General features: G+C 37.7%; 1 protein-coding gene across 5 annotated transcripts in view; it reads right to left on the reverse strand.

The window, feature by feature from the left end:
- The window catches only part of SYT9 (synaptotagmin 9), a 409,891-nt gene that overhangs the window by 300,657 nt on the left and 83,073 nt on the right, over positions 1-26,161 (reverse strand). For 2 of the 5 annotated variants that reach the window (XM_070074128.1, XM_070074126.1), the window contains exon 1: positions 22,417-23,253. The exons of 2 other annotated variants lie outside the window; for them this stretch is intronic. The gene's annotated coding sequence lies outside the window, so the exon portion shown is untranslated. Of the gene's footprint in view, positions 1-22,416; positions 23,254-26,161 lie in introns of those variants that run through there. One more of the 5 variants, XM_070074118.1, reaches the window with a different exon arrangement.

The raw sequence follows: 26,161 nt of genomic DNA on the forward strand, positions 1-26,161 counted from the left end.
TGTTTATGTGATCCCTTTGGTTCTTAGTCCTATCATTATGATCAATTGTGAACAGAAATTGATCACTGGGACTAGTGAGATGGCATTGGTACATGCCACCTTGATGGGATTGAATTGGAATCCCCTGGTATGTTTCTTTTTTTTTTAACTTTTATTTAATGAATATAAATTTCCAAAGTACAGAATATGGATTACAGTGGCTTTCCCCCCCATAACGTCCCTCCCACCCGCAACCCTCCCCTTATCCACTCCCTCTCCCCTTCCATTCACATCAAGATTCATTTTCAATTCTCTTTATATACAGAAGATCAGTTTAGCATACATTAAGTAAAGATTTCAACAGTTTGCTCCCACACAGAAACATAAAGTGAAAAATACTGTTTGAGTACTGGTTATAGCATTAAATTTCAGTGTACAGCACACTAAGGACAAAGATCCTACATGAGGAATAAGTGCACAGTGACTCCTGTTGTTGACTTTACAAATTGACACTCTTGTTTATGGCATCAGTAATCACCCTAGGCTCTTGTCATGAGCTGCCAAGGCTATGGAAGCCCCCTGAGTTCACCGACTCTGATCATATTTAGACAAGGCCATGGTCCAAGTGGAAGTTCTCTCCTCCCTTCAGAGAAAGGTACCTCCTTCTTTGATGACCCATTCTTTCCACTGGGATCTCACTCACAGAGATCTTTCATTTAGGTTTTTTTTTTTTCCCCAGAGTGTCTTGGCTTTCCATGCCTGAAATACTCTCATGGGCATTTCAGCCGGATCCGCGTGCCTTAAAGGCTGATTCTGAGGCCAGAGTGCTGTTTAGGACATCTGCCATTCTATGGGTCTGCTGTGTATCTCGCTTCCCATGTTGGATCATTCTCTCCCTTTTAATGATACTATAAGTGGAACTGTTTTCTTAATTTCACTCTCAGAATGTTCATTGCTAATGTATAGAAACACAATTGATTTTTGTATATTATATCTTTCAAGCTTTTTGCGTGTGTTTATTAACTCTAATATGTTTGAATGTGTGTGGGCCTCTTAGAATTTTTTTATATATATGTGTACAAGATCATGTCACCTGTGAAAAGAACTTGATTTACTTCTTCCTTTCCAATTTGTAAGCCCTTTATTTATTTTTCTTGTCTAATTACCCTGGCTAAATCCTTCAGGAAAATACTGAATAGAAATGGTAAAAGTTGAGAGCCTTGCTTTATCTCCTTATCTCTTAATAAATATACTTTTACATGTTTGTTGTACATTTGCATTTCTTTTGAGAACTGTCTGTTGAAGTCCTTTGCTCATTTCTCAACTGAATTAATTTTTTTATTGTTGTTGTTTTTTAAGTTGTTGATCTATTCGGGATATTAATCTTTTGTCAGATAGGTGGTTTGTGAATATTTTTCCCATTCTGTTCAGTGTCTCTTCATTCTATTGATCATTTCCCTTGCTGTGCCAAAGCTTCTGAGTTTGATAGTCACATTTGTTTAGCTTTGCTTTTGTTCCCTGTACTTTGGGGATCTTATCCAAGAAGTCATCCCCTACAGCAATGTCTTAGAGTGTTTCCTCTATGTTTTCTTCTAGCAACATCATAGTCTCAGGTCTTAAATTTAAGTCTTTGATATATCTTAAGTTGATTTTTTTTATGTGGTGAAAGGTATATCTAATTTCACTCTTCTATACATGTACATCCAGGTTTATTGGCATCAGTTGTTGAAGAGGTTATCTTTATTCCACTGTATGGTCTGAACACTTTTGTCAAAAATCAGTTGGCTGTATGTATATGGATTAATTTCTCCATTCTGCTTCATTGATCTATGTGTTGCTTTTTAAGTCAGTACCATGCTGTTTTGATTACTAAAGCTTTATAATATGCTTTGAAGTCAGGTGTTGTGATGTCTCCAGCTTGATTTTTTTCTTGTTCAGGATTATGTTGCCTATTATGGCTCTTCTGTGATTCCACTTGAGTTTTAGGATTACTTTTTCCAATTCTGTAAAGAATGTCATTGTGGTGTCAGTGCTGTTGCACAGTGGGTTAAAGCCCTGGCCTGCAGTGCTGGCATTCCATATGGGTGCTGGTTCAATTCCTGGATGCTCCACTTCTGATCCAGTTCTCTGCTAATGCACCTGGATAAGCAGTGGAGGATGGTTCAAGTGCTTGGGTCCCTGCACCCACGTGGGAGACCGAGAGGAAGCTCCTGCTGGCATAGATCTGGCCATTGTCCCTATTTGGAGGAATAAACCAGTGGATAGAAGACTTCTTTCTCTCTCTCTCTCTCTCTCTCTCTCTCTCTGTAACTCTCTGCCTTTCAAATAAATAAAATAAATATTTTTAAAAATAGAATGTCATTGTATGTTTATTTTGTAACCTGCAACTTTTGAACTGGTGTATCCGTTCTAACAGCTTTTTGGTGGAGTGTTTAGGTTTTTCCTTGTACAACATCATGTCATCTACAAAATGGATAATTTGACTTCTTTTCTAATTTTGATGCCCTTTATTTCTTTCTCCTTGCTAACTACTCTTACTAAAACTTTCAATACTATATTGAATAAGAGTGGCAAAAGTGGACATCCTTGTCTTGTTCCAGATCTGAGGGGAAATTCTTTTACCTTTCCCCATTCAGTATGATATTTGCTGTTGGTTTGTCATATATAGCCTTTATAATTTTGAGGAATGTTCCTTCTATACCTAATTTGTGGAGGGTTTTTATCATGAAGTGGTGTTGATTCTTATCAAATACTTTCTCTACATCTATTGAGATGATTGTATGGCTTTTGCTCTTCAATCTATTGATGTGACTTATGATGTTTATTGATTTAAGTATAATGGACCACCCTGCATTTCTAGGATAAATCCCACTTTTTCATGATGTATGATCTTTTTTATGTGGTTTTGGATTTTATTTACTAGTATCTTGTTGAGAATATCTGCATCTAAGTTCATTAAGAATGTAGTTCTGTAGTTTTATTTTTGTGTTGTGTCTTTGGTTTTGATAGCAAAGTATTGTTGGCCTCATAAAAACAGTTTGGCAGAGTTCTATCTTGTTCAGTATGTTGGAATATCTTGAAGAGTATTGGAGTTAGGTTGGCATTATGGCATAGTGGGTTAAGCTGCCACCTGTGGTGCTGGCTTCCCATATGGGCACGAATTTGAGTCCTGGCTGCTTCACTTCCTTTATAGATCCCTCCTAATGTGACTAGAAAAGCAGCAGAGGATAGCCCAAGTCCTTAGGCTCCTGCACCTACATGGGAGACTTGAGGAGGCTCCCAGCTCTTGGCATTGACCTGGTCCATATCTGGCTGTTGTGGCCATTTTGGGGAATGAACCAGCAAATGGATGACCTCTATCTCCATCTCTCTCTCTTTCTCTCTCTCTGTAACTCTGCCTTTAAAATAAATCTTTTAAAAAAGAATATTGGAGTTATTTCCTCCTAAAGTTTTGTAGAATTCAGTAGTAAAGCTATCAGGTCCTGGGCTTTTCCTGGATGGAAGACTTTTGATTACTGCTTAAATCTCAGTGATTATTATAGGTTTATTTAGGTTATCTGTATCTTCTTAATTTAGTCTTGGCAGATTATATGAATCTATGATTTATCCATTTCTTCAAAGTTTTCCCATTTATTAGCATATAGTTCTTATAGTAGTTTCTTATGGTCATTTGTATTACAGTGGTATCAGTTGTAATATCTACTTCTTCATGTCTAATTTTATTTATTTGAGTTTTTTCTCTTTTTTTCTTTGTTAGCCTGCCTAGAGTTTATCTTCTCAAAAAACCCAACTTTTTGTTTTGTTAAACTTTTGTATTGCTTTTTAGTTTCAATTTCATTTATTTCTGCATTGATCCTCCTGCTGATTTTGGGTTTGGTTTGTTCTTGTTTTTCTAAGCCTTCAAGATGCATCATTAGATCTTTAAGATATTTCTCTTCTTTTAATGTAAGCACTTAATGCTATACACTTCCTTCTTAATATTGTTTTTGCTGAATCCCACAGGTTTTGATCTGTTGTGTTTTCATTTTCATTTATTTTAACAAAGCTTTTATTTTCATTTTATTTTTTTTCAATGATCCATTGATAATTCAATAGCACAATGTTTAATTTCCAATTATTTATGAGTGTTCTGTTGATCTTCTGGTTGTTGCTTTCTAGTTTTACTTCCCTTATGGTCTGAGAAGATACATGGTCTGATTTCCATGTTATTAAATTTGCTGAGACTTGATTTGTGCCCTCATATTTGGTCTATCCTTGAAAATATTCCATGTGCTTATGAGAAAAATGTGTATTCTGTAGCTGTTGGGTAAAATGAGAATCACATTACCCCTGTCAGAATGACTAGCATACAAAATGCAGAGAATAACAAACGTTGGTGAGGATGAGTACAAAGGGGAACACTTATACACTGTTGATGGGAATGTAAATTAGTGTGGCCACTGTGGAAAACAGTGTGGAATTTCTTAAAAAGCTAGAAATAGACTTACCATATGATCCAGCAATCCCACTACTGGCTATACACTCAAAAGCCTTGAATACAATCAATCAAAGAGATACCTACACCATTATGTTTTTAGTAGAATTATAATATCTGAAATTTGGACTCAACAAACGTGTCCATGGTCAGATGAATGAATAAAAAAAATGTGGTATATATACACAATGAAATATTATTAGGCTACTAAAGAATGAAATTCTACCATTTATAGCAAAATGAATGCAACTGGAGGACATTGTGTTGGGTGAAACAAGCTGGACATAGAATAACAAATGCTGTATTTTCTACCTTATATGTGGGAGCTAAAATTAAAAAAAAATGAAAAAGAAATGTCTGTGTGTATCAGTTTTGCTGCAAACACTGTTTTGTAAAACTTTTTATATAATCAAACCAATGGTTAAGAATGTTATACTACTATATGTGATTACTTTAAATTTGACTGCATATGGGTAAAACAGTCATTTTCCCATCCAATTGTTGTTTATAGCTATTGTCTGTATTAGCAGTAAACTAGATTCCTTTTTCTTTTTACTTGTTAAACTTTTGATTTGGTGAAGTATTAAGCCTTTTTACTGTAATGCAAATTTAAAATATATTTTCTCAAAAACTAAAGAGAAGGACAGAAAGAAAGGAAAAGGAAGGTAGGTGAGAGGGAGAGAAGGTGAAAGAAGGAGTGAATATCATTACATTCTTAGAGCTGTATCTACAAATCACAATGAATCTGCTAAAAACTAATAAAAAAGAAAGAAATATGAATATAAGGCACACAATATTATACTAATTTGTATTTTTATAGATAGACACTGTATAGATCCAAAAGAAATTAAGACAAGAACAAGACAGAGTGCATTTATCAGTTTATATATATGTGTATAATGCAGGGGGGATCATACAAGACTTTTCAGTGTGTATACTTTTACATCATTATGGTTTTAAAACCTCATACATTAATAATACAAATATAGAGATTCCAAAATGGCTGAATAGGGAAAAGATGTACTGCTTAAGGCTAGGGGAAAATAGAAAAAAAAAAAGCAGAGGGAGTGCATTCCCAGGGGAGAGTTGGAGAGAAATGTGCAGTACAAACTCTACAGAAAGAAGAAGGATGTTTTGGAACAGCATAGAAGGTGCGGGTGTACAGCAATGCGTGCAGCCACCACACACAAACCCCACAGCCAAGAGTGGGGAGATACAGCAGCTTTAGAGAGCAAGGTTGAGAGCAGACTGTGGCACCCGTACCACTGATACTGCCTGAGGGAGAGCCTTGTGAACTGTACTGTCTTTGAGTCTGGCCTGGAGCCTTAATGGAGGCAGGGTTTCCAGCAAATCCAGCAAAAGAAAAGCACATTTCTTTCTCTCCATCCCTTGACAAGGGTGCCTGGCAACTGGTGAGGAGAGGGCACCATCTTGACAGCAGTAGTGGCAGAGGCAGCTCTTGTGCATGTGTGTGATCAGGGGATTTTACCAGAGAGAAAAATCCATGATCTCCACTGACATAGAGTCTGGATGGGAGGGTTGACAGGAGGCTGGGCACCCACATAGGACTGTGAGGTGCCCACATTCTCTCAAAATATGACAGTCTCTGGGCTCCAACTGCCAAAGCAGAGGACCCAAGGAAACCCAGTTCTGGGAACATCTCTACTCTTTCCGTGGATGGGACAGGTTAGCAGGGTTGAGTGGATCCTCTGCACCCATGACTGTGGGAGCCTTGTGTGCTGTGACTATGGGAAGACTGTGACTGCATGAAAGGGCACAGGGTATAGCCGGATCTCTGGGGAAACACTGCATCCAGTGCCAGAGGCTCAGAGCTCCCTGATTGCCTAGGGTGGGTCACTGCAGAGGGATCTGTGCTCACTCTGAGGATTGCACAGATCCTTTGTGTGATGTGGTAGTGCGGGTGAGTGTCACATCTACTGTGGTCTAACCTTGTGCACTGATCACCTTGCAAGAGATTACGTGAATTTGTGACTATGCCAACAGAGGTGATTAGAACTTCTACCTACTGACAATGGAGATCTATCATGCCCAACTTGGGTATCACCCAGGATACTCCCCCCACCCTGAAGCACTAACTAGAGCTCCCTGACCACACCCAGCACATGCCTCTGAGTATTCACTGAAAGAGCAGACACTACACTAAATCACATAGGAATAGTTCAAAGATAAAATCCATCAGAGGAGAAAACCAACAAGTATTTCCACAAATTCCAAAAAATAAATTAAAGAAACAAGAATAAGGAAGACAACACGACTCCTTCAAAGGAACATAACAGCATTTCAATATTAGAATGTGAAGATGAAATGACTGAAAAGGAATTCAAAAGAATGATCATTGTATTAATCAGAAGAAATGAGAAGTTCATACATGACATGGAGGAAAAAGTTTCCCATGAGATTGAGAGATTTTGAAGAGAAATCAAACTGAAATATTAGAAATGAAGAATTTAACATGTCAAATAAAAATATAGTGGAAAGCCTCAACAAAAGATTTGGTGAGGCAGAAGAAAGAATATCCAAGCTAGAAGACAAATCTTTAGAAATATCTGCCAGACCAAAGAAAAAAAGAAACTAAAAATAATGTTCAAGATCTATGGGATACTATCAAATGACCCAATATGTGAATCCAACAACATATCAGAAAGATCATTTACCTTGACCACTTGGGATTTATCCTTGGTATGCAGGGATGGTTCAACATAAGAAAATCAGCAAATGTGATACAACACATTAACAAATTGAAGAATAAAAACTAAATGATTATCTCAACAGATGCAGAAAGCATTTGATGAAATACAACATCCTTTCATCACAAAAACCTTAAGCAAATTGGGCAGTCCCTGCTTGCTAGAATTCTCTTCAATGAAGACCTTTTGCTTTAACCATTTTCTTTCCCATTTCTGCTTGTTTGGTGATTGGTCATATCCTTTTGACAGTTTTCTTGATTCCCAGTCTGTGTTTCCTGGGAAGTTGTTTGTTTATTATTAGTATTTTTACTTTGATTCTACTTAGACAGTTCTCTAGCCTCTCCTGTCTCTCTTCCAACTCTAGGTCACACAGCTCCAGCCAGAATCAGCAGGTCTCGATTTTCCCATTTTTGAATGGGTCATGCTATATTTGCTCAGAAGTTTTATTCATATTTATCAAGGTTTTTTTCACTAAGAAGTGGTATGTTATTTTATTCTATTCTATTTCATTTTATGTGTGTATGTGTCTATGTATATTGTATTGAAGGAGGTCTTTCCCTATTTAGAATTTCCATGTAGTATGAGATTTTCTAACTATACAGACATTATCTATAGATAATAAAATGTTTGAATTTTTCCAGTATTTATTGCCCTCATCTAAGGAAGAAAGACAGTGCAGTATCACTGGCCAGACATCACATCCACAAGAGTGAGCTCTGATGCTACTGATGATGACAAAGCAGCTTCATTAGCATAATGTGGGCTATAGTGGTACATGAAATCCATTGACTCAGCAGACATTTAATACACACATGTGGAATATTCACTGGAGACTTTCAGAAATAATCCAAAGGGAATTTGCAGAGTAGAGAATACCTAATGGTAGGTAAAGACCAGAGCTAGAGAATCTAGTTGATTGCTGGGGATATAATCACTGGGCCTTCATGACCAGAGGACTGTGGATGAACAGTATCAATTATGAAAATATATAAGAACCCACCAGTTCAGTGCAAATGAACAATGAAGAATTTTAAGTGTCACTAAAAACAGCAATGAGAAGGGCAAAAAAAAAATCGGACCTCAAAATATAAAAGTTAAATCACAATCCTAGATAAATGAGAGACAGATTAGAAAGCAACAGGGCCTAGATATCAACTTAGAAAAAGATGACAAAGATTAGTGTTTCCAGACACCTGAATTTCACAAATTGTTTTTTTCCCTCCTTTTAAAAATTTTGAGTACTGATTTAGTGTTATTTTTCTTTAAGCCAATTAATGATCTTAAAGGAAAACATATCATTATCATTTTTTCACAAAAGAAAAGAATATTTTATAAGCAAGAATTTAGGAATGATAAAGTCTCATGATAAAAAATAGTTTTATATTTATACTTATTACAAACATTTTATTGCACTGATATTTCTCACTGAGTCAAAGATAAATGCAAACCTCATCAAGGATTGGCACTAGCCAGCGCTGTGGCTCACTTGGCTCTAGTCCTGGCTGGGGCGCCGGTTCTGTCCTGGTTTCTCCTCTTCAATGGCCCAAGTGCTTGGGCCCTGCACCTGCATGGGAGACCAGGAGGAAGCACCTGGCTCCTGGCTTTGGATTGGCACAGTGCACCGGCAGTAGCGGCCATTTGGGGGGTGAACCAATGGAAGGAAGACCTTTCTCTCTGTCTCTCTCTCTCACTGTCTAACTCTGCCTGCCCAAAAAATCACAGATTAGTATAAATTTACCACAGAAGATATTTAGAATACTTACAACGTGAAGAGTCAGAACAGGTGACATCACTAGAATAGATGTCAACAACACACAGTCAACTAAAAATCAAACGTGACTTAAAAACATCACAGATATAAATCGATTCTGTGCGGAATTGTGGTACCAAAAGAGATGTGAAAAATTAAAACATATAAATATGAAGCTAACCTAAAACAATTTTCCTGACTTGATAAAAGGCAGTTACTCCCGGGTTTGAGAAAGATTTAACACGTCTTACATCATAAGCATCAAAGGAAGCACAGAGTCACCACTATTTACTTAATTTCTAAAATTACAAAGAAGTTGAACTTCATGAGAGAAGAGCTAGGGAGAAAAGAAAGTTTTTACTTTCATAAGTCAAAATTGAGAGGGCTGAAGGACTTGGGAAAATACTAACAGAGCACTTATGGGATATGTTTGCTCACCACAGGTCAATTGTCTTGATAAGTTACTGTTGTCTTTGAAGGAAGAAAAGCATTTCCAAAACCACAATAACAGAAATATCCGTGTTTCTGGTGAACACTATGATTGATGAAGCTGGTTACCTTGAAAAGATAAGTAGCCAACATCTTAACATGTGTGGAACACATAGCAAGAGACAAATGTGAAGTAGAAAGTATTCTTCAATAACTACAGGCTCTCAGAAAAGGAGCCAGAGACAATTTTAAGATTATATCAAGAAATTACAAGGAAGATTGGATGCAGGTGGCAGTGAACTAAATAAGGTGAAATAGTAAAAAATACAAGAAACTCTAGTTCTCCAGATGGTTGTATAAATAGGTTTATTCTTTTAAACTTTTTACCATTAAGAAATTTAGATGTTTAACATTGCTCATGGTACTTTTATTTGTCATATCACTCACATGAGAACAAATATTGTAGATTTTAGATTCCATCACAATATACTGAGATTTTTGTAGCTAATTCCTTACATGACAATATGCAATTACACTTTTTCTAATACTTAAATTAGTATATTATGCCAAGATATTTTTCCAATCATGTTATTTAAGATAGGTATTTCATATTATAGGCATTAAATATTTTATTTAAGAATAGTTTCAGGGGTTGGCACTGTGGTACAGTAGGTTAATTCTGACTGCAGCACTGGAATCCCATATGAGTGCTGGTTCTAGTCCCGGCTGTTCCTCTTCCTACCCAGCTTTCTGCTATGGTCTGGGAAAGCAGTAGAAGATGGCTCAAGTCCTTCAGCCGCTATACTTACATGGGAGACCTGGAAGAATTTCCTGGCTCCTGGCTTTGCATCAGCCCAGCTCCAGCCATTATGGCCCTTTGGGGAGTGAATCAGTGGATGGAAGACCTTTCGGTCTCTCTCTCTCTCTCTATGTCTATAACCCCACCTCTCAAATAAATAAAATCTTAAAAAAGAATAGTTTCAGATTTACAAAACAAAAATTTTGAGGTCATGATATAGAGTTCCTGGGTAGTCCAATCCTAGTTCCACCATTATTAACACCTCATATTAGTATCTTATCCCTCTCCTCCACCCTAGTCTCTAGTAATCAATATTTTGTATTCAGATTGAGGAGTTTTTTAAATTTTACCTCCCACAATAAGGCAGAACATGAGGTATTTACCATTCTGTGTCTGCATTATTTCACACAACATGATGTCCTCCAGTTCAATCTTTTTGCAGAAAGACACAGGGTTTCATTTTTTGTAGCTGAATAGAATTCCATCATGTCTGTGTACCATATTTCTTAATCTGTTCATCTGATGATGGACATCTCGGTTGATTCCATATTTTGGCTATTGTGAACAGTGCTGATATAAATAAGGTGGAGAAGATACCTCTTTGAAATAAAGAGTTCATATCTTTTGGGTATATACCCAGTGGTAAAATGCTGGATTACATGGCAATTCCATTTCTAGTAAAGAAATCTCCATAGTATTTTTCATAGTGGGTGCACTAATTTACATTCCACAAACAGTGTTTATAAGAGTTCTCAAGACATTGCAAAAAGGAAAAATCTTCCATGTTCATGGATTGGAAGAATCAACATCAACAAAATGTCCATACTACCAAAAGCAATTTACAGATTCAATGTGATTACAATCAAAATACCAACAACATTCTTTTCATATCTAGAAAAATGATGCCAAAATTCATATAGAAACACAAGGGACATGAATAGCTAAAGCAATCTTATACAACAAAAACAAAGCGAGAGGCATGACAGTACTAGATTTCAAGGCATACTATAGGACAGTTATAATCAAAATAGCTTGGTAGTGGCACAAAAATAGATGTGTAGGCCAATGGAACAGAACAGAAACTCCAGATATCAATCTGTATATCTACAACCAACTTATCTTTGACAAAGGAGCTAAAATCAATCATTGGAGAAAGGACAGTTTCTTCAACAAATGGTGCTGAGAAAACTGGATCTCTGTGTGGAGAAGTATGTAATTGGATCCCTACCTTACACTTTACACAAAAATCCACTCAAAATGTAGCAAAGACATAAATACAATCAAGTTACTAGAGAACATTGGGGGAAACTCAGCAAGACACCAGTGTAGGCAAAAAAACTCTTGGAAAAGACCCCAGAAGCACAGGCAATCAAAGCAAGAATTGACAAATGGAATTACATCAAGCTAAAAAGCTTCTTCACTGCAAAGAAACACTCAGCAAAGCGAAGAGGCAACCAACAGAACAGGAGAAAATATGGCAAAGTAGGCAACTGATAAAGGGTTAATATCTGCAATCTATGAAGAACTCAAGAAATTCAACAACAACAAAACAAATAACCCAGTTAAGAAATGGGCAAAGGACTTGAACAGACATTTTTTGAGAGAGGAAATGCAAATGGCCAATAGACCCTTGAAAAAAATGCTCAGGATCACTAGCCATCTGGGAAATGCAAATCAAAACCACTTTACCCCAGTTAGAAGGCTGTCAGACAGAAATCAACAAACAACAAATGCTGGCGAGGATGTGGGGGAAAAGGTACCCTAATCCTCCACTGTTGGTGGAAATGTAAACTGGCAGAGCCACTGTGGAAGACAATATGAAGATAGCTCAGAAATCTGAATATAGACCTACCATTTGACCCAACCACCCCACTGCAGGGAATTTACCCAAACAAAATGAATTTAGGATAAAGAGAATTATTTGTACTCCCATGTTTATTGCAGCTCAATGCACAATAGCTGAGATATGGAAGCAACTCAGATACATATCATCTGATAATGGCATAAAGAAAATCTCACTCCACACATCCACATAGGAGATGAGGAGATTCATTTGTGGGTGAAATATCTGAGCAAGACAAAACACCTGTACATTGATACTTTCTGGTTTTCAAGCGAAATACATTTTCACTGCCTATCCACACAATGCAAAATTCCAACTGTGTACAATACTTCTAGGCACACAAAGCTTCCAATTAGCATTGTGGTATCTTACTCTATTTTTTTAAAAGATTCATTTATTTATTTGAAAATCAGAATTAGAGAGAGAGAGAGAAAGAATTTTTCATATGCTGGTTCACACCCCAAATGGCTGCAACAGCTGGGGCTGGGACAGGCCAAAGCCAGTAGCCAGAAGCTTCTTCTAGGTCTCCCACATAGGAGCAGGGGCACAAGTACTTGGGCCATCTTCTGCTGCTTTTCCAAGTTGCATGAGCAGGAAGTCATATCAGAGGAGCTGGGACTTCAACTGGCATCCATATGTATATAAGAGAATATATTCTAGTCATGAAAGAAGAAGAGGGAGTACATAACTGTAGGTTTTCAGTTGTTTAGAAAACAAAAAAGGTATCCTTGGGAAATATGATGAAAAATGTCTCTGAAAATGAAAACAAAGAAAATGGAGGGAAATAAGTTCTCAAGGAATTAATTTAAGAAAGTTTCTAGGCACTGAAAGACATGACTTTCCAGATGAAAAGACTCATTAGGTGCACAGTACAATAGGTCAAAGACAATTCAAACCAAGGAACATCATTGTAAGCAGTCTGCATATTGACACCATCTGAAAGGAAAAAGAGGCCCCCATACAGAGTATCAAGTTTCAGAGCCCAATCAGATTTTGAGCAGCTGATGCCACATGAATGAGACAAGTTCAACTAAATCATGTTTAAATGCCTCAAGTGGAGTTTCTGAGCCATATTCTGTCTAGCCAAAGATTTCACATATGATAGGAAGGTTATCAGTAATCTACATTAGAAACATCTTTCTTTTTTAAAGATTATTTATTTATTTATTTATTTGAGAAGTAGAATTGCAAGCAGAGAGAGGGAGAGACAAAGAGAAATGTCTTCCATTCCACTGGTTCACTAACCAAATGAATGCAATGGCTGGAGCTGGACCGATCCAAAGCCAAGAGCCAGGAGCTCCCCCAGGGCCTCCTACGTGGGTGCAGGGCCCAAGCACTTGGGCCATCTTCCACTGCTTTCCCAGGCCATAAGCAGAGAGCTGGATCAGAAGTAAAGTAGCTGGGACATGAACCAGCACCCTTATGGTACCTTTTAGATAATTGACAGGCAGGGTTCCTTGGGGTTCATTAATGTTTACTAATGGTTCAGGTTCTATTTTCTGTTCCAACAGCACTGTTTTCTTTCTCAAAAGCCAAGAGGGAGACTTCTTGTTAAGGTGGTTGTTCAACCACAAGCATTTATCTTCTCTACTTCCTAAGGTCCTACTAAAATGACAATGAAAGAATAAAGAAGTTTTTAACCTTACATCTTTTTCTCAAGCTTTTTCTTTCTTTGACATAATTGTCTGCAATGTTGTTTCTGTTCCCTGTTACTTTGTGATCCATTTCACATCTGCCTCTAAATCTATTTTAAGATAGGTAATGACTTTATTTATTTTTAATATGCCTTCTAGCTCTGCCGGCTGCTTGTTGTCTAGGATTTTAGAATCTCCTTTCAGCTGTATTATAGAGTCTATAATGTTTTGACTTTTCTTTAACACACAAAATAGCTGTTTCCCAAAGGTTTTCTCTATTCTCTCCAGATTAATTTTCATACATCTCTTTACACCTGTAATTTTGCATGCAGTGCTTATTTATTTCTTCATATGTCACCAGATTTTATACAGATGCTGAGTTTTGCTTTGTGGGGTGTCTTTTCCTTCTTCATACCTACTGTTTGTCTAAAGCCCTGTCTTTAGATATTCATTGAGACTACAGACATTTTCTTGGAAGTTTCCTGGGCTGGTGAGGGAAGAAAAGGAGCTGTCAATGTGAACAATTTATTTTGGAAGTCTTTGCTTTCTGTTGTGGTCTCTGAAAAGTGTCACCCTAGTTCAATTCACATAGCCTATTTTCTCATTGGCTTGACCACATAGTGATTTGGGTGCTTGATGAGATAACTGAGTTATAAGAATTAAACTATACTTAGAAATGTCATTAAAGGGTTTGTATAGAGCCAAGGGTAGAGAAACTTTTTAATTACAAGGTCTACTTTGATATTTATAATATCATTTGCAGGCCATGCAAAATTATCAACTTGAAAATTAGCCTGCTACAGATTTATTGAATTTCAAGTCCCACCTGTGGCTGCCTTGGCAAAACCAGGCCACATGGCTCTGGGGGCCTCATACAGCTCACTCCTGGACCTTCAGAAACTCACTGGAACGATTTGCTTGGTTGGCAGAGTGCCAATTTTTGTTGGTGATTCTATTTTTCCAGAGCTGCTCATGAATAACAACTGTAGGCCTCTATTCTTTGTTGGAAGAAATAGAGATTTTGAGTCTAACAATTGTTTCCACTGACTACCAAATATTAGGTAAATTCACCAGCTTTAGTATCCTTGTTCATGCATTCATTTATAGATTCTTGTATTCAGCATCTCTTGGTAACAGGCCCTGAGGTAGACGTTGGACACAAAATGGAAACTGAAATAACCTCACTGTCTCCCTGTAGATTATTGTCTTTGGGACAGTAGTCACATAAACTAGTATCTTCATGACATATTTGCTCTAACTGATCCATAGAAAGGACCTGAAGGAAGTATAGAAGATGGTACTCTTAGCCATAAGAAATCTAGAGAAAAATTTTGGGAAGAAGTGACGCTGAGGTGGGTCTCTAAATGTAATGCAAGAGTTGATAAAGTTGGCAAGACTATGATAGAAAGAATATCGTGAGTAAAGTCTTAGCTTTAAGAAGGATCAAATTTAGTCTGGCTTGCCTATAATTCATAAAATATGTTGTGGAGAGAGAGGAAATGAGTATGCAAGATATTCATGGCAAATACTTTAACAAATTTTATATGTCAAGACAATGAGCTTGGAATATTGACTACAGATCATGAAGATGCAGAAAGACTTTTTTAAAAAATAAAAGATGAACTGGCAAGGCTATGGAAGCCCCCTGAGTTCACCGACTCTGATCATATTTAGACAAGGCCATGGTCAAAGTGGAAGTTCTCTCCTCCCTTCAGAGAAAGGTACCTCCTTCTTTGATGACCCATTCTTTCCACTGGGATCTCACTCGTGGCGATCTTACATTTAGTTTTTTTTTTCTTCTTTTTTTTCTTTTTTTTTTTTTTTCCCCAGAGTGTCTTGGCTTTCCATGCATGAAATACTCTCATGGGCTTTTCAGCCGGATCCGCATGCCTTAAGGGCTGATTATGAGGCCAGAGTGCTGTTTAGGACATTTGCCATTCTATGGGTCTGCTGTGTATCTCACTTCCCATGTTGGATCATTCTCTCCCTTTTTGATTCTATCAGCTAGTATTTGCAGACACTATTCTTGTTTATGTGATCCCTTTGGTTCTTAGTCATATCATTACGATCAATTGTGAACAGAAATTGATCACTGGGACTAGTGAGATGGCATTGGTACATGCCACCTCAGCTCATGACAAGAGCCTAGGGTGATTACTGATGCCATAAACAAGAGTGTCAATTTGTTAAGTCAATAACAGGAGTCACTGTGCACTTACTCCTCATGTAGGATCTCTGTCCCTAATGTGCTGTACATTGAGATTTAATGCTATAACTAGTACTCAAACAGTATTTTTCATTTTATGTTTCTGTGTGGGAGCAAACTGTTGAAATCTTTACTTAATGTATGCTAAACTGATCTTCTGTATATAAAGAGAATTGAAAATGAATCTTGATGTGAATGGAAGGGGAGAGGGAGTGGGAAAGGGGAGGGTTGTGGGTGGGAGGGATGTTATGGGGAGGAAGCCATTGTAATCCATAAGCTGTACTTTGGAAATTTATATTCATTAAATAAAAGTTAAAAAAAAAGATGATTTCAGGAATGTTAATGTCCTTTGATCTCTTCAAAAGATAGCCAAAAACAATCTATGTCTAAAATAGGCCAATTAAAAACTTACTCTGCATTCTTCTAATGTTCAGTTTTGTTTGATAAAAGTTGTAGTTTATCAAACATGTATATGGTCTACATTATTGACAATTGGTATATTGACAAAGACCCTCTCCTTGAGCAAACTTCAATCAGGTTCCCCTGAGCAAGTTCCTCCAAATGGCCTTGATCTTGGCCCCCGTTCTGCTGAGCCCAAATAACCCAGTTTTAGAAAGAATCCTGTTAAGTGAGTTTAAAGAGAATTCCCCATCCTTAATGTCTAATCACCTTGCTTTGCCTTTAGTTGGGCACCAGGTTCTAGTCCCAGTTGCTCCTCTTCCAGTCTGGTTCACTGCCGTGGCCCGGGAAGGCTGTGGAGGATGGCCCAAGTGCTTGGGCCCTGCACCCACATGGGAGACCAGGAGGAAACACCTGGCTCCTGGCATCAGATCAGCATAGTTCTGGCCGTGGCAGCCATTTGGGGGGTGAACCAACAGAAGGAGGATCTTTCTCTCTGTCACTCTCACTGTTTATAACTCTACCTGTCAAATAATTTTTAAAAATAAGAATACCATTAAGGCAGTTTAGCAAGAACCTCCCTACCTCTGATGTCTCCTTAGTGATTTCCATGCACTATACCCTTCACTCTGCTGGCTGGCTGTAAATCTAGGTCTTTGTTATATCTGTATTGAGCCCAGGTCTATTCTGATGTCTTTATTCTCCTATTGCAATAGTTCTGAATAAAATGCTTTATAGTTTTAAGAACTGTCCAGCTGTGTTCCACTTTGACAGTTACACCCAAGAGTTCATTTGTTTGCTGTAAAAAGAAGACAAGTACCACTTTATTTTAAACAGGACCATTGCCTGTGCCAGCTAGTTTTGGAGTTACAGGTGTTGCTAATCTCTCTATTTTAAAATGTTTCCTTTTGTGGGCATATAGACAAACAGATAATAAGTATCTTCATTGACTGTAAGGCAAGACTTCCCTTCCAGATAGCCATGAATTAAATTTAGAGGGAAAGGATCAACCATTTACTTAATAACCTAGGCAATAAATAATAATGACCTGAACTCAGGAAGGTGTACTGTATGCAGTGGGAATTGAGATTAGGTGACAACATTTTCAGAATTATTTAACAAAATGGAATTGGCAACATTTAATAATTGTAGAGCTAAAAAGTAGGGGCAAAAAGCTAGGATAATTTCCATATTTTATTTTCTCTAACAGATGAATAATAATGGTGTTACAAAAAGAGTTGGGAATATAAACCAAGAAGTAAACATTATGATTTGGGAAAAATATCTGTGATAGACTACTGTGAAAAATGTCAGATAAACACATTTAAATATATATAATATAATATAATATAATATAATATAATATAATATATAATAATGTCAGGGAAGACATCAAGACTAAAGACCTGTCTGGGAATTGACAAGTTATTATGTAGCAATTGAAACCATGTGCATGAATGAGATCATTCAAGATAAGTACTTTAAATAAAAATCAATCAAAAAAAAGATAATTCATGAAATTAGGTAGAAGTAAGCCTCAGAGTTTAGGCTATATGCAATATTCACAAAAGGCAAGATATGGACTCAACCAAAGTCTCTATCAACAGATGAATAAAGAAAATATATACGCACAATGAAATGTTATTTGGCCATAAAAAGGAATGATGTCCTGTCAATTGCAGCAAAATGGATGGAACTGGAAGATGCGTTAAATGGAATATGGCAGACATCTCTCTCATTTGTGGAACCTAAAAAATGACAATATGAAACTGGAATAGAGATTACTAGAGTCTAGAAAGTGGGACAGGAGAGAAGGAGGTTGGATAACAGGTACCAAACCACAGTTAGAAAGAAGGAACAGCTGCTAGTGTTCCATTGCCCAGTGGGGTAATTATTATTCACAGTAACATTATATGTCTTATGAAGAACTAGAAGATAAGAGCTCAGAGACTTTAAATATAAAGAAATGATATAGAAACAAAAATGCTAATTGCCCTGATTTGATCAATACATGCTGTATTCATGTGCTGAAATGTAACACTATCCCATAAATAAGTACAATTATTATATGTTCATCAAATCAATTTTAAAAATTACCACAATAGTAAAGTAGGGCTGACTTCTTTCAGGACTATCACAACTATACAGGTTCAGGGACTATTGTGACAGAGTTTTATAGTAAGGGATAGAGACTGGCTCACTTCCAAATATAAGGAAAAGAGGGAATCTATAGCCAAGCAGCAGTGTTGAGGGGATATGCGGATGGAAAATTACTAAGTGGAAACATGATGCGTAAGGGAGGATTCTAGCTAACTCAACCTAACAGGGTTCTTGCTGAATGAAGGCTGGGATGATCAGATGTCACCTGGATGATTAGCAAAAATGAGGGACCCAGATGTCAAGAGCAACCAGATACAAGGGTGGGATATTCTGTCTAAACCAGCTCAACAGAATTCTTACTAAAATTGGGCCATACAAAGACACAGAAGTCCAAAAGTGACGGCCTCCTTGAGAAGAGTGTTTAAAAGAATCTGACTAAAACTTGATCAAAGAGAAGCTCCTGCATGTTTCCCTGTCCCAGGTAGACAGAATACAGGTGAAGAACAGATAATTTCTCATGTTCCCCAGAGAAATATACCCAGTGTGCTGGCCTTCAAAGGCCTAAAGTGAAATAAGCTAGGCATAGAAAAGACAAATACCATGTGGTCTCCCTTGTATGGGAAGCTAAAAAAAGAGTCAGTCTGAACTTAGAATAGGGATTACTAAGAGACTGGGAAAGGGTTGGGGTGGGGAACAGAGGGACACTGGATAATAAGTACCAACACACATAGGAATAATTTCAAGTGTTCCTCAGCATAACAGGGTACTACAATGCACAACAGTGCATTTTACATTGTGTGAAGATTTGATCAGTATGTGCTGTGAATGTTTTAAATATCACACTGTAACCCATGATGTGTACACCTGTTACGTGTCAATCAGAAATTAACAATGAAAAAGAAGCTTTAAAGGATCTGTACTTCCTGCTCCATAACTCTCACCAAAGACCTCCACCTTCAGTTCCCAACCACTTTCCTTTTAAAAACTGTGCTACAACTTCCCAGACATTCCTAGAAGACACCAAGTCCCTACTAACTCAGAAATTTGAATTTCATGTTCTCCTACCCAGAATGCACATGTCACTCTCCATGCTACCCACTTTGCCCCATCTCAGCATCTCACTTAGCTCTGAAAACTGACCACAATTACATAGAGGGGGGATTTCCATTAATCCAGAAGAAATGCAGCAACACAGTAAGAAGGACTCCATTCCTATAAATGTGAATTTTAATGAGTCACATGCTTAGGTACACATGTGTGTAAACTATATGCCAGAATACGGAAATGTGAAGTAGGAAGTCTTCCCAGTCAGAGACAGACTCCTGTGGAGAAGCACCCTGCAGAGTATCTTTCTATGGAGTTTTATTAACTGACCACCAAAATGAAGAAAGACGGTAGAGATTTATTTTAAAAATGTTTCCTAAATAAGAAATAGGGAGAGAGTGCTTAGCTTAACAGTTAGGATGCCTGCATCCCACACTGGAGTGCTTGGGTTTCATTCCCAATTTTGGCTCCTGTTTTGGTTCCCAACCAATGAGCTGGGAGGCAGTGGTGATGGCTCAGATAACTGGGTTCCTACAACCCATGTTGGAGGTGTAGACTGCATTCCCGGATCCTGGCTATGACCTTGTTGCCAACATTTTGGGAATAAACTAGTGAATGGAAGCTCTCTCTGTTTGTCTTTCAAATAGATATATTTTCTTAAATTTTTAACAAGAATTAACAAGATTACCCTGTAGAAAACTCAGACAAAAATTAGAAGAAAAAGAAGTGATTGGCAACCAAGAAATACAAGACCTGCTGTGCCACAGATTTAGAAGACAAAGTAGAATATTCCAGGGAAAGTAGCTTGAAAGACAAAATGTAGACACTTGAAAGGAGAATTAGCACAGGTTTTGTTTCCTACCTGAAAAGCAAATCAAAAAAAGAAAGCTGACAGATTTCTCACTAGCAGTTAAAGGGGAGCAATATTTCAAAATATTAGAAAAGGGATAAGGTTTGCCCCATAACGATTGCACCCCTACACTTATACATGAGTAGTTTTCTCCATTAATCTATGCAAGATCCTTTTCAGCTAGACAGAGTAAGTATAAGGTAGACAAGGCAACCTAGCACTAAGAAATGCTATCCACAAGTCAGTAAGCCAGATAATCCAAATGGGTAATTTGGCATAAGGACCCAAACATGAAGATCCTATTAACTGAATCATTGGGATCTACAGGGTTATCTGAGACATATGTCAGTCGGCAACAAAGTGCTCCAGTGAAAGTTGCAAAAATGTTAGAAGACTGATAGGTACCCGGCGTGCAGGAAGAGATCTGTCTGAAGTTCTTCACTTTAAGCAACAGGGTAATTCTGGAAATAGGTAGAGATCCACACAGCATGTTATGAAAATCCACACAGATTTACATTTGAAATGGGAGTTTTATACAGAACAGCACAAAGAAAAACTGAAGTGACCGAATGGCTTGTCATATCTAATTCTTCTTATGAATCTAAGAATAAGAAATGTACATGAGATGAGGCCTTCTTGGATTTCAGTAGTGATGTATATCACTGGCAAAGACCAAGATGGCCTAGTGAACTGCAGAACCTGCTGCAGCAACTTTCTACAGATGGGGGAGAGGCATGAGGAGTTTTCAGAAAGTTCATGAAAATGCCTATTATGAAAACTATAAATGGATTTCAAAATAGGTTTGTCCCAGAGCAAACTTTCCTTTTAATTCCATTTTATCACAAACTGTTTGAAGTACTCTTGTATTTTGGGTCTACCTAAATATTCAAACTTTAAGAGGTTGCTCCACTAATTAAAGCATTCCACGGGCTCCACCTTTCAGGTAATGGTCCCATATTACTACTAAGCAGGCTGATTCTTCTCCAAGTCAAAGAACTCTAAGCTCATGTCATTCAAAGCTTAGTTATTTCTTTCTGTCTCATTCCCCTTGACTTAGCTGCTTGCTTTCAGTTTTGTGCATGAAAAATTTCGAAGTAGGCCAAAACTTTGCTACAAAGTCCTTTCATTCTGAGGGATTGTAGAGCCTTTCTCGTTTGCTTCTTTTGCTTTCTGACAGCTCCTGCCTTTGCATACCCCTCTGGACTCTAGAAGCCTGTCTGTTCTCAGATCCATCCTGTTTTCTTTCTCTTAACATCCAGGATACCCTAGTTACAGATCCTGGCTCACCTTGATCTCTTGTATATATGTGATCTGGTTACCATCTGTGGTGGATCCAATGATGCACTGCTCATGACCCATTTCAAAGAAGGACTTGCTGCATCAGCTTCCAAGAGAGCTGTCTGTGACAGCTTTCAACTGGCAGCTTTTTGGGGAAAAAAGGCTGCAGAGAACTGACTTGGTCAATGTCTCATAGGCCACATCCATTGAGTCACTGATGTGAGAGTATAATAAAGTCCTGGCTACGTAGGCCCAACTTCGGACAACATTAAAGGGCCATTCCAGCTCATAAGACTCACCGAGACCCAACTCTTTTTCTGGGGGATGGTACTGAAAATGATGCTGTGTATTTTTATTGCTACTGGGGTAATGTTGCTTCTAGACCCATTTAGATGACATAGTAAAGAAATATGTTTTTATACTAACCTGTATCTATAGACACATAAATATTTCTATGTATAATCATCTGGATCTATATGAAGGCACTTCAAAAGGTTCACAGCTAATTCATGTTATGAAAAAACTACACATAGATTTCAAATTGGCTTTTGCACCAATAAACTTATCTTTCAATTTTATTTTTCCAACAACTTAAAAATTCTCATATTAAGCTAAACATGGTTTCATACTGGTGTCCACAGCTCTAATCCATTACCACATGGATCTTGTTAGCTGCTTCCTTTTGCTTGTGTGTAGCCTCCTACTCCAACAGTGAGCAACCTAGCTCCTACCATCTGCCATTAACGTCCTTAATTGTTCAAGTCCGGCATATGTATATGGTGGTTTCTGAAATATTAATCCATACGCATTCCGTGTGAGTACCTGTTTGAGTCTCAGTTGCTCCACTTCTGATTCAGGTCCCTGCTAACGTGCCTGGAAAAGTAGTACAAGATAGCTCAAGTACTTGAGCCCCTGCAACTTACATGGGAGACCCAGAAGGAGTTCCAGTTTCCTGGATTTGGCCTCACCCAGCTCTGGTCATTGCAGCCATTTGAACAGTGACCAGCAGATGGAAGATTTCTCTTGCTCCTTCTGTCTCTCCATCTCCTCTCTGTAAGTCTGCCTTTCAAATAAATAACCAGATGTTAAAAATAAAACAAATGAACCAAGATAAACAACCTATTTTATAAATGGCCAAAGGACATGAACAGTCATTTGTTTAAAAGAAAATATAAAAATAACCAATAAGTACTATAGATGCTCAACATCATTGCAATAGGAAAATGAAAATCAAAACAATAATGAGATACCACTTCATACCTACCAGAGTATTTTTAAAAAGCAGAAAATAATGAGTAATGGCAAGGGTGTGGATTAATTGTTGTTTATTCTTGGTGGGAATTTTAAATGGTACAGCTGTTGTGGAAAAGTTTGGAATTTCTGAAAAAAGTTCAACGTACAATTACCATAAGATCCAGCAATTCTACTCCTAAGTATATATCCCACATAATTGAATACAGATGTTAAAAAAACTTGTATATATATGAATGTTCATAGCAGCCATATTACAATAGTCAAAAGATGTCAACAGAGCCGGCGCCGTGGCTCAATAGGCTAATCCTCCACCTTGCGGCGCCGGCACACCGGGTTCTAGTCCCGGTTGGGGCGCCGGATTCTGTCCCGGTTGCCCCTCTTCCAGGCCAGCTCTCTGCTATGGCCAGGGAGTGCAGTGGAGGATGGCCCAGGTGCTTGGGCCCTGCACCCCATGGGAGACCAGGAAAAGCACCTGGCTCCTGGCTCCTGCCATCGGATCAGCGCGGTGCGCCAGCTGCAGCGGCGGCCATTGGAGGGTGAACCAACAGCAAAGGAAGACCTTTCTCTCTCTGTCTCTCTCTCTCACTGTCCACTCTGCCTGTCAAAAATTAAAAAAATAAAAAAAAAAAAGATGTCAACAATACATACGTCCATCAATGGAGGTATTTACAAACAAAATGCTGTATATCCATACAACAGAATATTATTTGGCCATAAAAAGGAAGGTATTATTCAAATATGTTATAACATAGATGAACCTGGAAAATAGTATGCTATGTGGGGCTGGCGCCATGGCACAGTAGGTTAATCCTCCACCTGTGGCACCTGCATCCCATATGGATGCTGATTCAAGTACCAGCTGCTCCTCTTCCAATCTAGCTCTCTGCTTGGGCACCCACACCCACATGGGAGACTGAGGAGTTCCTGGTTCCTAGCTTCGGATCGGCGCAGCTCCGGCCTTTGCAACCATTTGGGGAGTGAACCAGTGGAAGAAAGATCTTTCTCTCTATCTCTCCCTCTCACTGTCTATAATTCTACCTCTCAAATAAAATAAATAAAATCTTAAAAAAAGAAAATAGTATGCTATGTGAGAGAAGCTAGTAGCAAAAGACCTCATATTATGTGATTCCATTTATATAAAATCCCAAAACAGAAAAATCTATAGTGATGGAAAGTAAATTAGTAGTTACTTAGGACTGGACATTTTGTGTGAAAATGATGAATGTCTACTATTTTATATGTGATATCTTTTAGGATGATGAAAATATTCTAAGATAGAATGTGGTATTGATTCCACATATTTGTGAATATATTAAAAATCATGACTACATACCTCAAAAAGGCATACAACTTAAATAGGTATAAGAAAATTATATATCAAAAAAGCTATTTAAAAATAATGCATTAAATATTAAATAAAGGTCAATTTCCAAGTATCTTATCTTATTCACTAGAAGTATAGGGCATTTTTGCTCTATAAAATTAATAAAATTATATTTTAATGTTATATTATGTATTAATTTATTAAATTTTAGAGTGATGTTATCTTTTTTAAAAAAATTTTATTTATTTGAGAGAGATGAGTCACAGACAGTGAGAGGGAGAGACAGAGAGAAAGATCCCTTGTCTACTGGTTCACTCCCCAAATGGCCACAATGGCTGGAGCTGTGCCGATCTGAAGCCAGGAGCCAGGAGCTTCTCCTGGTCTCCCTCCACATGGGTGCAGAGGCCCAAGGACTTGGGCCATCTTCTACTGCTTTCCCAGGCCATAGCAGAGAGCTGGACTGGAAGAAGAGCAGCTGGGACTAGAACTGGCACCCATATGTGATGCTGGCAGCACAGGTGAAGGATTAACCTACTGTGCCATAGCACCAGCCTCGTGATGTTATCTTTTTAAAACATCTGTTTAGGGGCCAGCACTGTGGTGTTGCAGGTAAAGCTGCTGTCTACAGTGCCAGCATTCTGTATGGGTGCCCATTCAATTCTCTGCTGCTCCACTTCCGATCTGGCTCTCTGCTATGGCCTGGGAAAGCAGTAGAAGATGGTCCAAGTCATTGGGCCCCTACACCCATATGGGAGACCCGGAAGAAGCTCCTGGCTCCTGGCTTTGGATCAACGCAGCTCCAGCTATTGCGGCCAACTGGGGAGTGAACCAGCAGATGGAAGACCTCTCTCTCTCTGCCTCTTCTATCTCTGTGTAACTTTGACTTTCAAGTAAATAAATAAATAAATAAATCTTTAAAAAAATCTGTTTAACACTTTGTAATATGGTGATCAAGAGCTTGGTTCTAAGCTCCATGAGTTCTATTAATGGTGTTCATGAATGAAAAATATATCCTACAATAACACAAGGGTCCAAATGGTATAACTGTTTCAAAGGGAGTCAGTTTCACTGGCTTTACTTACTAAATCATGAACACAAACTTCCTGTCCTCTCCAATATCCAATAGAATATTTATTATAAATTTGGGAGGAAAATACCCTTAGCTAGTCTTGGATGTGAATGGGAAAAAGATGAATTTATATATTTTAAATAGCTGAGTTTAAAACTGAAATGTGTCAGAGTACTTTTTGACTGTTATAAAACAGTATCCACATTTTAATGCATACAAATAGTAGAGTTTTGTGGGTGACATATTACATTTTCAGTAACAATCACATAATGGAAATATTACCAATCATTTTTAAAATGTTCACTCCACCTCTTGAAATTATTTCATTAATAAAACATCACCTTTTCCTCGAAGAAGAAATTGAATGAGTTTAGTTTTTCAAGAATATCTGCTAGGTAACATACTAATTTCACCCACTTGTCATTGCAGAAAAGGTCAGCCAATGTGGAATGTTTGCTTTTTTAGAGAGAAAACTGTGTAGTTTGGCTTCAGCTTTGAGAATTACTTAAATATTCTTTGTCATGAAATAATATATGGAGCTTAAAATGTTTTTATAATCATTTCTTATTTCAATTTGTTTTTTAACTGTTCCACTAAGAAAAATATTCTAGTTAGGTAGGCTCATAAACTCCAATATGTCACAAAAATCAAAAAGTAAAAGAAAAACGTGAGGAAAACTCTTGAACCCCATCACTCTGTTTTTGGATACAACTTAAGCCATATTTTATTTTCTGGCAATTGGGCTGGTTACAAGCTCATTGTCAGTCCACATAGTACATGTAAATACAAGAACACTGTAAAGATGACAAAATAAAAACAGAAAGTTCCTGAATCCTTGAAATCGTTGTTGTGTTCTGAGTTAATCAAAACTGGGATCATCTATGAACAGGTTCTTGTGTGAAATCCTAAGTCTGTATTTTTAAATCTACTTAGCATTGGGATTTCTGTTTAATGCAGTCTGTCTCATGATCTTTGCCTTTTCTGTTCCTTCTAATTATAATTTTGCACCAAAAGCTTCATG

Source organism: Oryctolagus cuniculus, chromosome 1, assembly GCF_964237555.1.
Source record: "Oryctolagus cuniculus chromosome 1, mOryCun1.1, whole genome shotgun sequence".
Taxonomy (NCBI): domain Eukaryota; kingdom Metazoa; phylum Chordata; class Mammalia; order Lagomorpha; family Leporidae; genus Oryctolagus; species Oryctolagus cuniculus.